Source organism: Talpa occidentalis, unplaced genomic scaffold, assembly GCF_014898055.3.
Source record: "Talpa occidentalis isolate TD23 unplaced genomic scaffold, MPIMG_talOcc4v2.1 talOcc4.10, whole genome shotgun sequence".
NCBI lineage: Eukaryota > Metazoa > Chordata > Mammalia > Eulipotyphla > Talpidae > Talpa > Talpa occidentalis.
The window spans coordinates 20,627,004-20,641,316 of record NW_023600993.1 but is presented as its reverse complement, the minus strand read 5'-3'; the positions used below and the strand labels follow the sequence as shown (position 1 = coordinate 20,641,316).

Genomic DNA, 14,313 nt, shown 5'->3' with positions numbered 1-14,313 from the left:
AGTCCCCTACATCCTAAATTCTACAATTTCCAATATGAAATGTCTGCAGAGGATTAGGGTTGCATTTAACACAGTTTTCAATAATATTTTTTAACCTTTCTTACTATAAAAGCAATGTGTATTTATTGGCTTTAATTTGGATAACACTGATATGCAGAAAGAAGCAGTTGAAACTATGACCTGCGCATACGACCCCCCTCCCTGTCCCCCAAGAGCATAATGATTATCATATTGGTGTTCTTCTGTCCATCTTCTTTCCCACTGTGTGTGTGTGTGTGCATGTTTATGTGAGATCCTACTGCATACACAGTTTGAGATCCTTCTCTTCATATTAAGCTATATTTGAAAACAATACCAAATTATTATTTGATATTGAATTGTTTTAATATCTAACTTTTTTTTTCCCCCTGGCCTATGAAATCTTCCATTTTCTTTGGCAAATTCCTTCTAAACTGGATGTATTGTGAAGAACTAGGTTAAGTCCTGGAAAATACCAGATATGATTTGACAGCTTTGTTGTCAAAATATGAATCCAGCAAGAGTAGATAATTGCTTTAGAAATCTTGACTGCCCAGAGATAAGCAGTGTTTCCTGTTTGTTTTCTAACATCAAGATGGTGGTTTCCTGTAAGCTGTTGAGGTATGATGATTAGAATTTCTTTGATAGCACATTGAGAAAGCAAGTTGGTACTCATCATGTGATTGTATGTTTTCAATCAGATACATGTAATTTCTAGCCATGTATTTTTCCTCCTGGGCATGAATTCCTTGATAGTGTTGCTTCGAAAGTTGTCTTGTTACAGACAAGGAGAAGACTCAAAAGAGCTAAGCAATTCATTATGATTTTCAGCAAAGCAAGACCCAAAACCAGAGTCTTCAGACTTCCAATCCATTAATCATCACTCCTTTTACACTGCATCAACAGGAGCTGGGGGTAGGAGGGTGTGGGGGTGGGTGGGGAGCGGGGAGGAGAGGGAAGAGGGGTGCATTCTATGCACTACCAAATGTTCTAATTTCTATAGCACAGTTAATGCCATACTAAAATCTTCTCCATGTCATCCCTTTCCTGTAATGGAATAAGGATGACTTTGATTTTCTTTTAACATACTAAATAAAGAGTTATGAGTCAAAACAAACAAGTCAGTAGTTGATCCCTTCAAGCTAGGCAAGATGGCATCACCTCTAGTGGTAGTGCCTTCTTGTAGACCATTCTTAGGTTAAGATATGGCCCTTATTTATACTATCTGGGAACCATCAATCCTGAACTATTAACTTGTATCTAAAACTCAATGTAATCATATGTGTAACAGTCTAACAACTTGTTATTAAACTCCAGGAAGATACTCGGGTATGCGATTGTTTGTTAAGCACCTACTAGTACCAGATTCTAGTCTATGGTTGGTGGTACTAAGAGAACAATACAGGCACACTTTTCCCTGCCTTATTCATTTACTTATTAACAAGATGTTTATGTAGTCCCTGCTGTATCTCAGACACTCAACAGCAAGAAAAAAAGGTAGGTAGACAAAACTAGACATGATTGTCCTCACAGAGCTCAAATTTCAGTGGGGAAAAAAAGAGTTCTAAATGATTAAGATTCATGTGCATCCAATTCTTGTTTCTTTTATTTCTGATTCCAGATATCAAGCTTCCCCACCACCTTAAATAAGAGCCTCTGAGACTTTTGATAAAGTGAATGCCTGGCATCTGTGTTACTGTGTCATACTTTCAGTTATTGTGTAACCTTCAGTAATTACTGTACAAGTCAGTGTCTCAAGCTATGGGGGTAAGCAAAATTCTGAAAAATGTAAAATGTGAAGAAATCTAAATAGCTTATTAAAAAAAATCTGTAAGATACCAGGTGACTGACAAGGCCAAAGGGCTTGTTTAAAAAGGCAGAGCGGAACCTCCCTGGTGGTGCAAGAGGTTAAGACACAACCTATGAAGCTAACCTCAGCCACCGCAGCAGGAGTTCGATCCCTGGACAGGGAGATACCCACATGGCCAGGAGACCTCTCCTGACTCAACCGCTGCTCCCCTCAGCAGTGTATTTCAGTCAGTCTGCCTGTTCTGTTCCCCATTCTGTCTCTGGTAGATCCTCTCACCGCCTGTATCCATGTTCTTGTATGCATAAATAAATAAATCTTTAAAAAAAAAATAAAAAGGCAGAGTGATTAGATTAACTACAAATATGTATCTGCCTCCAATACTTTCTCTTGCAAATAATGAAATGCTTTCATTTTCAGTACTAAATCATGTTTGTAAATTGTTAGCAGGCAGAATACTAGAAATGTTAAAAACTGAGCAATTTTTTTATTTTATGTAGAATATTGTGTTTATTTAATGTGTTATTATAATCATAATAATTATATTTTTCCATTTTTTATTTTTATTTTTTATATCATTGTTCATTTTTAAACAATATTTGCTTCCCCCGACCCCCTCAGGTGCAGTCCCCTTAGAATTTCCTTCCCCAATGCACCCGTGCACCATCACCACTGAACAAAATTTCTAAGAAATCGGCCGGTTCTTCCCAGACAGAGAAACAGTACCGTGAAGTGGACGATGAGCATCAGTCGCTTTCTTTACCCGTGACTTGGCTGTGGAGAGAGCAACACCAGTGCGTAGTAAGATCCCTACCCTTCCTCTCTCCTTCCTCTCCTCACACAATTGCAATTTTTCCTGAAGAAATCAAAAAGCAATTTTCAAAGTAAAGAGGTATATACTTGTATAACTATGGTTGTCTTTCCATCTTTCCTTACATCTGCAAGTTGCTGAGACTTGGATTATTTGTAATCTTTATTATAGTGTTCAGATCTCATAATTGCCCTGTTACAAGACTATCCAATAAATACCAACGTGAACCCGCTTGTCAGGAGGCTTCTAACATCAAATCTGTTGAAACAGGGGAACATAACCCCAGGACAGGACGCAAAAGCCTGCTCCCCAGCCTAGAATTGTCACTTTGAATTTCTTTAATATGAATCAAAAATAAGCTAGAAGGTAATTCAGCTCAGTGGTACAATTAAGATTCTAATATATGCCATGGCCTGGAGCTTTGCAAAGGTTCTGAGCTTTTCATCAGTGTTCATTTTTTAAGTGGCTTAATTCTGCCTCTTGATTGCCAGGTGCTAAAACACGAATCTTCACACTTGTGAGTCACCCGATTTAACCAAGCTGTGGCTTTACCCTCAGAGAGTTTCCTAGGTGTCAACCAGTTGTGCCCTAGACCCACAAAAACATTTTAGTCAAGATTTCCAGGGTAAATTCTAGCCCACCCTCATGAAAACCACACAGACCCTCACCTCCCCACAGAGAGTTACTCCTACAACTGAGGGTTTAGCAAGAAGACCCTCTCAGCAAAAAGTGGGGGAGTTGAACAGCATGATTTGTCCTTCAAGAGGCCTTTTTTTTTTTCTGTCCCTGACAGCAACAACATACCCAAGATATCCCAACAGGTTTAACCAAGGTGAGAAAAAAGCAGAAACCAAAATTGTTCCCATGTCAGTGGAGTTGCTTTAAAAAAGGACATGAAATATTAGTCATTCACTCAATGAACAAGCATTTATTGAGCACCTCCTATGTTCATAGAATACTAAGAAGCTTTATGGGGAATCCAAATTTGATACTAAGGCCTGATCAGTGTGCGAAAGCAGATGCAGAATGATACAGTTGAAAGAGAGAAGGGTCAGCCAGATCAGCATCAACGCAGTTCTACAGCTAAGTTGGCAATAGCACCTTAGGCCAGTAACTTCGGAGTCTTAAACTCCTTGTTTATAGAGTGGGAAGAAGCTATCATACAGTTACTGAAAGAATTCTGAATAAAAGAGTGTGTATAAAGTACCTAGCAACTGCTAGGGACTATCCTTGTCTCAAGGAATTTATATTTCTAATTAAAAAAAAAATAAAATATGGATATGAGAAGCCAGTGGAAACACATGAGACAGACTATTAACAAATGAGGTGTGGCTTTAGTTATAGGGCACTGGATTAGCACATTTCATTTCTAAGATCCTGTCTTTTGTTTAAAGATTTATTTGTTTATGCATACAAGAGCTGGGGTGTAGGCCAGAGGTGGGGGTGGGGGTGGGGTGTGTGTGAGAGGATGCACTAGAGACAGAGTAGAGAACAGACTAGGCAGATCTACTAAAATACACTGCTGAGGGGAGCAGGAGGCAAGAGGGAGAGATCTGCTGCACCATGTGGGTCATGTCCCTGGCCAGGGATCAAACTCTTGCTGCAGTGGCTGCCAGTAGCTTCATAGTGCTGAGACTTAATCCCTTGCGCTACCAGGGAGACCCAAAGATTGTGTCTTTTGTAAAAGGAGCTTCAATTTCAAAAATGCAAAATATGGAGGCAAATAAATAATAGAAAAAATGAAATTATGTAAGCGGTAAGTTGCAAGAAAGAACATTCTTGCAGATAAATTTAATTTGCATACTATAGAATCACAAAACTATTTTTCCTTTTCTCGATTTCTTTACCTACCTTTCTTTTTTTTTAAACAAAAGTTTATTGATTTCCTACCTTTCTTTTCTAATCTTGGTATAATTTATATATTTCTCTCGGAGTCCTTTAAACTATATTGGAGCATTGTGGGAAGTATATGTCTAGATGTAGAGATCATCTAATTTATTAATTTTTTTTTTTTTTTAAATTTTTTTTTTATAGAGGCATGTTTTATTTATTTATTATTTGTTTGTTTGTTTTGTTTATACATGCACTGGGTACAGTCAGAAGCGTGGGAGGGTGAGAGAATTCACCAGAGCCAGAGCGGGGAGCAGAGCAGGCAGAAGGACTGAAGTACACTGCTGAGGGGAGCAGCGGGCAGCAGGAGAGGTCTGCGCGCCATGTGGGACCCTCCTCCGGTGGCCGGGGAGCAGCCGGGGATTGAACCGGCGCTGCAGAGGCTGCGGGCAGCTTCGCAACCCAGCGCTCAACCGCTGCGCCACCGGGGAGGCCCCGAGATCATCTAATTTATTAAACCAACTCCATCTTGCTCTTGGCAATAGCAGCCAATGAGACTGGTTTCCTAAAGCTCAGATGTGCTGTGATTTGCAATTTTCTAAATTCTCAGGCAAAAGAAAACTTATGTAAATTTATTGTCAAAGTCACTTTCCACCTAATAAACTTGTTGCTGAAAGGAAGCATAAAGCTTACAGAGTTCTTCTAGATCCATCTCATTTTTCTTTAATTCAAATGCATTTTTATCATAGTCATAAGTCAGGCCTTTAATTTCTCCTTAAGGCAACCATACTCATCACATGCACTAGGTACATTGTTTATGGCTTATTAAGGTAATACCTTCCATGGACTTCATTAAAAAATGTTCTACTAATGAGCCTCCCCAGTGGCAAAGCAGGTTGAGTGCAGTGCTGTGAAGCTGTCCACAGCCTCTGCAGCCCAGTTCTATTCCCAGCCAGTCAGGGAGATACCCACATGGTGTGACAGACCTCTCCTGTCTCACCTGCTGCTTCCCTCAGCAGTGTTTTCAGTCCATCTGTTCCCCACTCTGTCTCTGGTGAATCCTCTCACCCTCCGGTGCCTCTGGCCCATACCCTAGTTCTTGTATAAATAAGTCTTAAAAAAAAAAAAAAAGTTATACTGTTTCATGACCTAAGTCTTATTGAGCGAACCAGAAATAATTCTTTCTCAGCTTGTAGACCATAAATGTTCTTGGACATTTTGGATAAATGTCTTTAGTAGAAAGAAGGGGGCAGGTCTGCAGATGTGAATGGGAATCTAGACAGTAAGACCTAAGGGAAAAAGGAGCAGGATCTAGGGCAGTGCTTCCCCCAGGCACATTGCCTAACAAGGTGAAAGCACAAATGAGGCCAAGGACAGCTGGAGAAAGAGAAAAAAATCCTGAGCAGAGCTTAAGGAGAGATTTGGATTTCAAGTAATCCTTTCAGAGACATATAGTCAAAATTAATCCTAAGCTTTAAAAAAAAAAGAGAATAAAACAAGGTTAACTGTAGAGAAATTTGTGATGTGTGTTTTCAAATGTGTTTGCCTTCTGATGAATACTCTGAACCTCTTTGTCCAGTATGTTATCTGTCTTCTAGGCCTTATCACAATCTACCTTAAGGGAAAATTTGCTAACCTTGCACTGAAGGATAGTGACTGAGGAAGGCTTTTATTGTGTCTCAGGTATTCACAACTTCAGATGATACTTTGATTTTCTCCAATGAATGAAGTTTCGAGTATGGATTCCCCAGAATGAGTGAAGGAGGCAGTTATGATGGGGGATGCATGGATGCATGCATGCATGCATGGAAGTTAGGTCTCCGTTTACGGTTGTAAAGCTATTATCCTGCCCTACTCCAGAGGTTACTATTCACATAATCTAGGATATTAGCCCTGCTGCCCTAAGCCCTACACACCACTGCCTACCTGACGGTGCATGGTAGCCATGGCGTAGAAGACACCTACAAAATCTTATACCATTCCAGTTAACCAGACACAAGCCTAGCTAGCAATGGAGCTGGGTACCAGACAGGTATATTTCTGGGTAGTCCAGAAAAAAAAGAAGATAAGCATGCCCCAAGAATAAAAGCAGATTGGAACTTTAAAATATAATAGACATTTCCAGAAGAGAGAAAAGGCTGGAGACAGAAATCATTGAGGCAGGTGGATGGCAGCAGAGTGTACACTAAGTCCTCAGCACAGCTGTATTCCATCCTCTTTGTTGTATTTATAAATCAGATGAAGAGGTGTGATGTTTAATTTTGTGTTTCAACTTGGTTAGGTTACAATACACAGTTATTTAAACAAAATGCTAACCTAGGTGTTGATGTGAAGGTATTTTTGTAGATGTGGTTAACATCTACAATTAGTTGACTTTAAGTAGAGGAGACTAACCCTCGATAATGTAAGTGGACTTTATCCAATCACTGGATAGCTTTAAGAACAAAAGTGAGGATCCCTGAAGAATAAATTCTGCCTTAAATGGCATCAGCTCCTGCCTAAGAGTTTCAAACCTGTCACCCTGCCATGCAGATTTCAGACTGCCAGATACCAGTCAGGTGAGCTGGTTCCTTAAAACCTGTTTTTGTGTCTTTCTGTGTCCCTCTCTCTTCATATATATGGATGGATGGATGGATAGATAGATAGATAGATAGATAGATAGATAGATAGATAGATAGATAGATAGGCAGGCAGATATATATATATGTATGTATATATATGCGTGTTTATAATATTTGGTTCTCTCCTATCCGCAACCCCCCCATCACAGTCAGTTATTTTAATGAAGTTACTAAAGATTCCCTCTTTCTTAAAGCATTCCAAAAATCAGATAGAGGGAAATGGATTAGCATCATCTTTAGCAAATATTTGCAAAGGCTTTAAAGATAACCAGGAAAGCCTTTGCATGGTGAACAGAAGAGATATCACAGAACTGAGGAACTGGTCTTACTTACAACATTTACATCCTGAATTAAGTTAGGTCTTGATCTGATTCTCTTTTAATCTGGGGCTGTGCAATATGTTTTTGGTTCTTCAGTAGTTTTCTTCTTGTATCCTTCTAGATTTCACAGGTTCTTGATTTGTTGCACATATCATTGCTTTTCATTTGGAATAGCTGATGTGTTTTTCATTTGGAAAAGGGAGACCAAAGAGGAATTAATGAATGTTAAGATAGTTTGGTTTAAAGGTTTTGGTTCGTAACTTCAAGACATATCACAGAACATATTGCTGTCAAGTCAAAGTTAAAATATGTGTGTGCACAGGTATAGATACATGTATATATGTGTGTATGTATGTACACACTTTAAAGGATATATATAAGGCTATATATCTGTATATGAATATGTATTTTAGAGAGATATATGGAAATATATATACAGAGGTGTACACATATATTTATACCTGCCTTCAGGGGGGCCCCAAAGCATTTTATGCGCTGAATGAGGCTGCCCCAGCCCAATCCAAGAGCCAGGAGAGGCACAAGGAGAAACTGCTTAATCTCAAGTCAAGCAGGCACAAGAGCCCTAACTCTTCCAGCCTTTGCCTCTGGTCTCTAAATTGCATCTGTCCTGGGACTTCTTCACCCTCACGTGAGGGAAGTCACAGAGAAACTCAGCTTAGCTCAAAGCTGCTCAGATCCAAGATGGTGCAGAGAAAAGAGGAATAGAGTGACATGTGCTGCTGTACACTCCTTTCCCCAAAAGCCAACTCCTCCCAGACCTTCTATGCTGAGAGCCAGAGTCCTTGTAGAACTTTTGAGCTCCTGGCCTCGGGAGAGCTGAGTTTCTAGAGGACAGAAATCTGGCCTTCAGTGATGCAGCCTGATGCATATCTAGCTCTGATTGATATAGGAGACTACGTGGAATTAAAAGGCACAATATAATCTCCCAATTAAGTGACAGAATGGAGAAGGAAGTCACTATGAGGTGGCATTGTGGGCTATGTGGAAGTGGAGTCGGCTGTGCTCTTGAAAGTCTAATAGGACAGAGATAGGCAAAGGAGGGGAAGCTGTTTTGTCCCAATGTAACAGCTGTCTTTGCTCCAGCCCAGGAAGCCACCAGACCAAGTTATCAGAAATTTAACTGTCAGGTTGAAAGAGGCTACACCAGGAATCTGCTGAATCATAATCAAGACTAACCATGGCCCATTGTTCAAACTCATTTCCTTTTCAGCTGTTCACCCATTATGTTACATGTGTGTGAAGAAAATAATTTATTTCATGGTTGCTTAAATCTGGAGTTCTGTTTGGTTTATTTCAACAAGTTACTAACTACTTTCTTTCCTGATTCAAATTACTCTGAAGCAGCTCAGCGATTGCTGGTTTACTTTAATGCTTGCAAGAAAAAAAACTATCTTAGGATCCTATAAAAGTTGGCCCACCTCACTGTAATGCATCAAGTATCAGAAATAAATTTTTTAAAAGATTTATTTATTGGACCTCCCTGGTGGCACAGCAGTTGAACGCTGGGTTGCAAGGCTGCCTGCAGCCTCTACAGCGCTGGTTCAATCCCCGGCCTTCGGGCGAGGGTCCCACATGGCGTGCAGACCTCTCCTGCCGCCCACTGCTCCCCTCAGCAGTGTACTTCGTCAGTCTGCCTGTTCTGCTCCCCGCTCTGGCTCTGGTGAATTCTCTCACCCTCCCGCGCGTCTGACTGTACCCAGTGTATGTATAAATAAATAAATCTTTTTTAAATATACAAGAACCAGGGTACAGGCCAGATGTGCGGGAGGGTGGGAGGATTCACCAGAGACAGCGGGGAACAGGACAGGCAGACTGACGAAATACACTGCTGAGGGGTTCAGTGGGCGAGACAGGAGAGGTCTGCTTCACCATGTGGGATTCTCGCCCTGCGGCCGGGGAGCGAAGCAGTGCTGTAGAGGCTGTGGACAGCTTCACAGTGAGGCACTCAACCACCTGCACCACCAGGGAGGCCCAGAAATAAAAAATTTTGGAGAATCCTATATGAAATTCTGAAGCCCACAGGAGCAGATGACCTATTTCCTCCACTCTCATCCTACTCACTTTTGCTTATGGAGAAGATGTTAGAATAAAAGTGGGCAGGGTTTATATCCTGCAGAATCTCCCATGGTAGAGTTCTCAACCTCTGTCACCAGTGTCCTGTGCTGAGCAATGAGAGGCCATGTTGATGGATAGGTACGAAAAGCACAAGGAAATTAACCATCTTGCCTTTGCATCCTGGTAGGGGATTTTGCTTTGGGGAGTCATTTGGATGTTTTTGGCTTTTATTTTTATTTTTTTTTTAATATATATTTTTTTAATAGAGGCATGTTATTTATTTGTTTGTTTGTTTTTTGTTTATACATGCACTGGGTACAGTCAGAAGCACGGGAGGGTGAAAGAATTCACCAGAGCCAGAGCGGGGAACAGAACAGGCAGAAGGACCGAAGTACACTGCTGAGGGGAGCAGCGGGCGGCAGGAGAGGTCTGCGCGCCATGTGGGACCCTCCTCCAGTGGCCAGGGAGCAGCCGGGGATTGAACTGGCGCTGCAGAGGCCGCGTGCAGCTTCGCAACCCAGCGCTCAACCTCTGCGCCACCGGGGAGGCCCTGTTTTTGGCTTTTAATGAAACGCAGAATAGGTTATTGAGATTGAAAATGAAGGGAGGAAAGAACCAAACTGTCCTCACGCACAAACTCAGCTTTATTAAGATATAACTGATATATAGCATTGTGTAAATTTAAGGTGTACAGCATGCTGAGTCAATATACTTATATATTGCAAACAGATTACCACCACGGTGTTAACTCATACTTCCACCAAAAGGGTTATAATTCTTGTTTAGTGGCTATTGATATTCTGTGGGTCTCCAGAGGAATGAGTGCTTTCACGGTGGAGGACCTGCATTGCAAAAGAGGAAGATCATCCCTATGTGTTCATCTGGGGAGATCTCCAGGGTATATTGTTAACTGAAAAAACAAAGTAAAGGGCCTCCCTGGTGGCGCAAGGGGTTAAGCACCGCACTATGAAGCAATCCGCAGCCTCTGCAGCATGAGTTCGATCCCCAGCCAGCCAGGAGAAACCTGCATGGCAAGGCAGACCTCTCCTATCTCACCCACTGCTCCCCTCAGCAGTGTATTTCAGTCAATCTGCCTGTTCTGTTCCCCGCTCTCTCTCTGGTGGAGCCTCTCACCCACCCCCCAGCCCCCGCATGTCTGGCCTGTGCCTCAGCTCTTGTATGCATAAATAAATAAATCTTAAAAAAAAACAAAGTAAAGATTAATATATGTGTACATTATATAGTCTATTGTATGTATACTATATATACATATATGAAGTATACGTATACATATATACATTATATACATTGTGTATATATACAAAAAACTAGATTTTTTGAAAAATAGGGTAGCTATAAGATGATACATTTGCATTTGCTTACAATGCATAAATATTTAACAGAAAAGTTTCCTATAAACTCTTTATGTGTTTACCTGGGGATTAAGTAAAGGGGATCAAGAATGGAATCAAGGCACTTCTCTTAATGTGCGTTTTCATTTTTGACTTTTTTTTTTTTTAAAGATTTATTTATTTATTATTTATACAAGCCTGGGTACAGTCAGAAGCGCGGGAGGGTGAGAGAATTCACCAGAGCCAGAGCGGGGAGCAGAGCAGGCAGAAGGACCGAAGCACACTGCTGAGGGGAGCAGCAGGCAGCAGGAGGGGTCTGCGCGCCATGTAGGACCCTCTGGTGGCCGGGGAGCAGCCGGGGATCGAACTGGCGCTGCAGAGGCTGCAGGCAGCTTCGCAACCCAGCGCTCAACCACTGCGCCACCGGGAAGGCCCTCAAATTTGACTTTTTAAATTTAAAACACACATGAAATTTTCCATGTTAACCACCTCAAAGTATGCAGTTCAAGACGTTAATTACACTCACAATATTGTACTACCATCATAACTATCTAGTTCCAGACTGTCTTCATCACTCCGTCATCAGCTCCATACCCACCTTAAGTAGTCACTCCTCATCTTAGCTCTAAAGAACCACAAACCTATTTTCTATCTCTGAATTTACTTATTCTGAACATTTCAAATAAATTGAATTCATATAGTATGTAGTCTTTCATGTCTGACTTCCATAATGTTTTCAAGGTTCACAGTTTAATGTTTTCATGTAGAAGCTCTTGGGGTATATACTTAGGAATGAATTTCAGGATCATAATATAAATCTGTTTAACTTGTTGAGGATCCTCCATCCTGGTTTCCTAAGAGGGAATATATGCATTCATACCAGAAATCCACAAGGGTTCTACTTCTACCACATCTTTGCCAACACTTATTAATTTCCTTTTTTTTTTTCAATTATACACACAATATTGTGTATGAGGTGGTATCTCATTGTGGTTTTGATTTGAATTTCCCTAATGACTAATGTTGCTGAGTATATTTTCATGTACTTGTTGATATATCTGCTTTGAAGAAATGTCTGTTCAAGTTCTTTGTCCATTTTTTATTTTGTTGTCTTTTTATTGCTGAATTGTAGGAGTGTTTCATGTGATCTGGATACTGGACTCATTAAATATATGATTTGCAAGTATCTTATCCCATTTTATGGGTTGTCTTTTCATTTTCAATAGTAGTCTTTGATGCACAGAATTATTTTTGATAAGTCCAGTATGCCTGTTTATTCTTTTGTTACTTGTGTTTTTGATGTCACCTCTAGGAATGCCTTACCACATCTGACATAATAAATATTTAGCCACGTGTTTTCTTCTTAGCGTTTTATATTTTTTTTAAGAATTTTATATTTTGGGTTCATATGTTTAGTTCTTGGATTGATTTCTAGTTAAATTTTGTATACATTGTGATGTAAGGGTCTTACTAACTGATATTCAGCATCATTTATTGAAGAAACTGTTCTTTTCCCCTGTTGAATGGTCCCATCATCCTTGCTGAAGATCAGTTGACCATAGATGTTTTGGTTTATTATGGACTCTCAATTCTATTCCATTGATCTCTCTGTCCATCTTTATTTCAGTGCCACATAAACTATTACAGCTTTGTAGTAAGTTTGAGCATCAAGAAATGATAGTTCTCCAACTTTTTCTTTTTTCTAACGTTGATTTAGCTATTTTAGGGCCCCTAACCATTCCAAATATTTTAGAATCAGCTTTTCCATTTCTTCAAAAAAAATGGGATATTAATAGGAATCACATTGAATCTGTTTATCACTTTGCTGAACATTACCACTTTAACACTATTCTGTCTTCCAATTCATTAAGATAAAATGTCTTTTTAATTCATTTAGGTACACTTAAAATTCTTTTAGCAATGTTTTAATATTTTTATTGTATAAGTCTTTTCCCTTATTTAAATTTAATATTATGTATTTTATTTTTGATGCCTTATAAATAGAATTGTTTTAATTTCATTTTCAGATTTATTGCTACAATATAGAAATATATATATATTTTTGTCTGCTAGATTATATTGCTTACAATTTTATTGAATTTTTTGTGAATTATTTAGGATTTTCTTACATAAGATCATACCTTATGTTAATATCATTTTACTTCTTCCTTTTTCAGATATTTTCTAGTATCGTCTTCTTGACCGATTGCTCTCACTAGCGATCCCATTAAATGGTGGAATAAACGTGGCAAGAGTGAGTATCTTTATCTTGTTCCTGATCTGATTGGGAAAATTGTTCAGTCTGTTTTTCATTGAAGATATTTGCTGTGGATTTTTTCATATATGTTTTTTATCACATTGGAGAAATTCTCTTCTATTTCCTGGTTGTTAGATGTTTTCATTATGAAGTGGTTTTGGATTTTGTCAAAGGTTTTTGCATGGTTCCCCACTCCCCCTTCATTCCAATAATGTGGTGTATTTCATTGATTTCTCATATATGGAACCACCCTTACATTGTTGGATAAATCCCATTTGGTCTTAGTGTATAATTCTTTTATAGCAGCAGTGTACTGCTGCATTCAGTTTGTTAGTATTTCACTGAGGATTTTTTGCACCTATATGTTCATAAGAGCAATTGTTCTGTTTTCTTGTTATGTCTTAGTCTGACTTTGGTATCAGGAGAATGTTGAATGAACATTATGAATAATGTTCTCTGTGGGTTAAATGAATTAGCTAGTACTTCCTCCTCTTAAGTTGTTTAGAAGAGTTTGGGAAGAAATAGTGTTTAGTAGAATTCATCAGTGAAGCCATTTGGTCTCCTGGGGTTATCTTTGTCAGGAGGTTATTGAAGACTGATTGAATCTCTACTTAGATAGATCTCCTATGTTACCACTCAACCTTGATAGAGTTCCAAATGAGGCAGGAAATAAAAGGAAAGATCCTTGCATCAATTCTTTGGAGAAACTCCAGTCAGGTCAAAGCAAACACAATTCCTTAGGAACAAGATCTTCTCTCTTCCCCTTGAAATCTGTTACCCACACAGAAAATGTAACCTGCTGTCTTTAAGACCACTGTGAGCTTGGGGAGAGTGGTGAGGCTGGGATAGATAAATCCCGTAATAGCCATCTTTCAATGACCTCATCTATGTTAAATATTCACTCGGTTAATGTAAACCTTTGATTCCCTCCCAAAGTTCACTAAGACTGACTGATAATTTTCTCCAGATTTTTTTTTTTTTTTTTTTTTTTTGGTGTTTCTTGTAAGAGACAGAACCCATGAGTTCCCTACTCTATCATTTTCACTGATTTCCCATACTGGCCATATAAACTACACACTCACTGAAAAGTTGAGTTATTTTCTTTTCTTTTCATTTTTTTAAATAATAAACTTTATTTTTATATTCCCCATACAATTGTAACCCCCTTATTTTGACCCCAATCCCTCCCCTCCCGCCCCCTTCCCCCCATAGAGTGTCTCT

The 14,313-nt window shown here is 39.5% G+C and overlaps 1 long non-coding RNA gene across 2 annotated transcripts in view; it reads left to right on the top strand.

Moving 5' to 3' along the window:
• The window catches only part of LOC119252607 (uncharacterized), a 53,708-nt gene extending 40,626 nt beyond the window's left edge, over positions 1-13,082 (top strand). The window contains exons 4-5 of one of the 2 annotated variants that reach the window (XR_008550951.1): positions 2,447-2,619; positions 13,013-13,082. This is a non-coding gene — a long non-coding RNA (uncharacterized LOC119252607). Of the gene's footprint in view, positions 1-1,639; positions 1,775-2,446; positions 2,620-13,012 lie in introns of those variants that run through there. The other variant, XR_005126862.2, reaches the window with a different exon arrangement.
• The last annotated feature ends 1,231 nt before the right edge of the window (positions 13,083-14,313 follow it).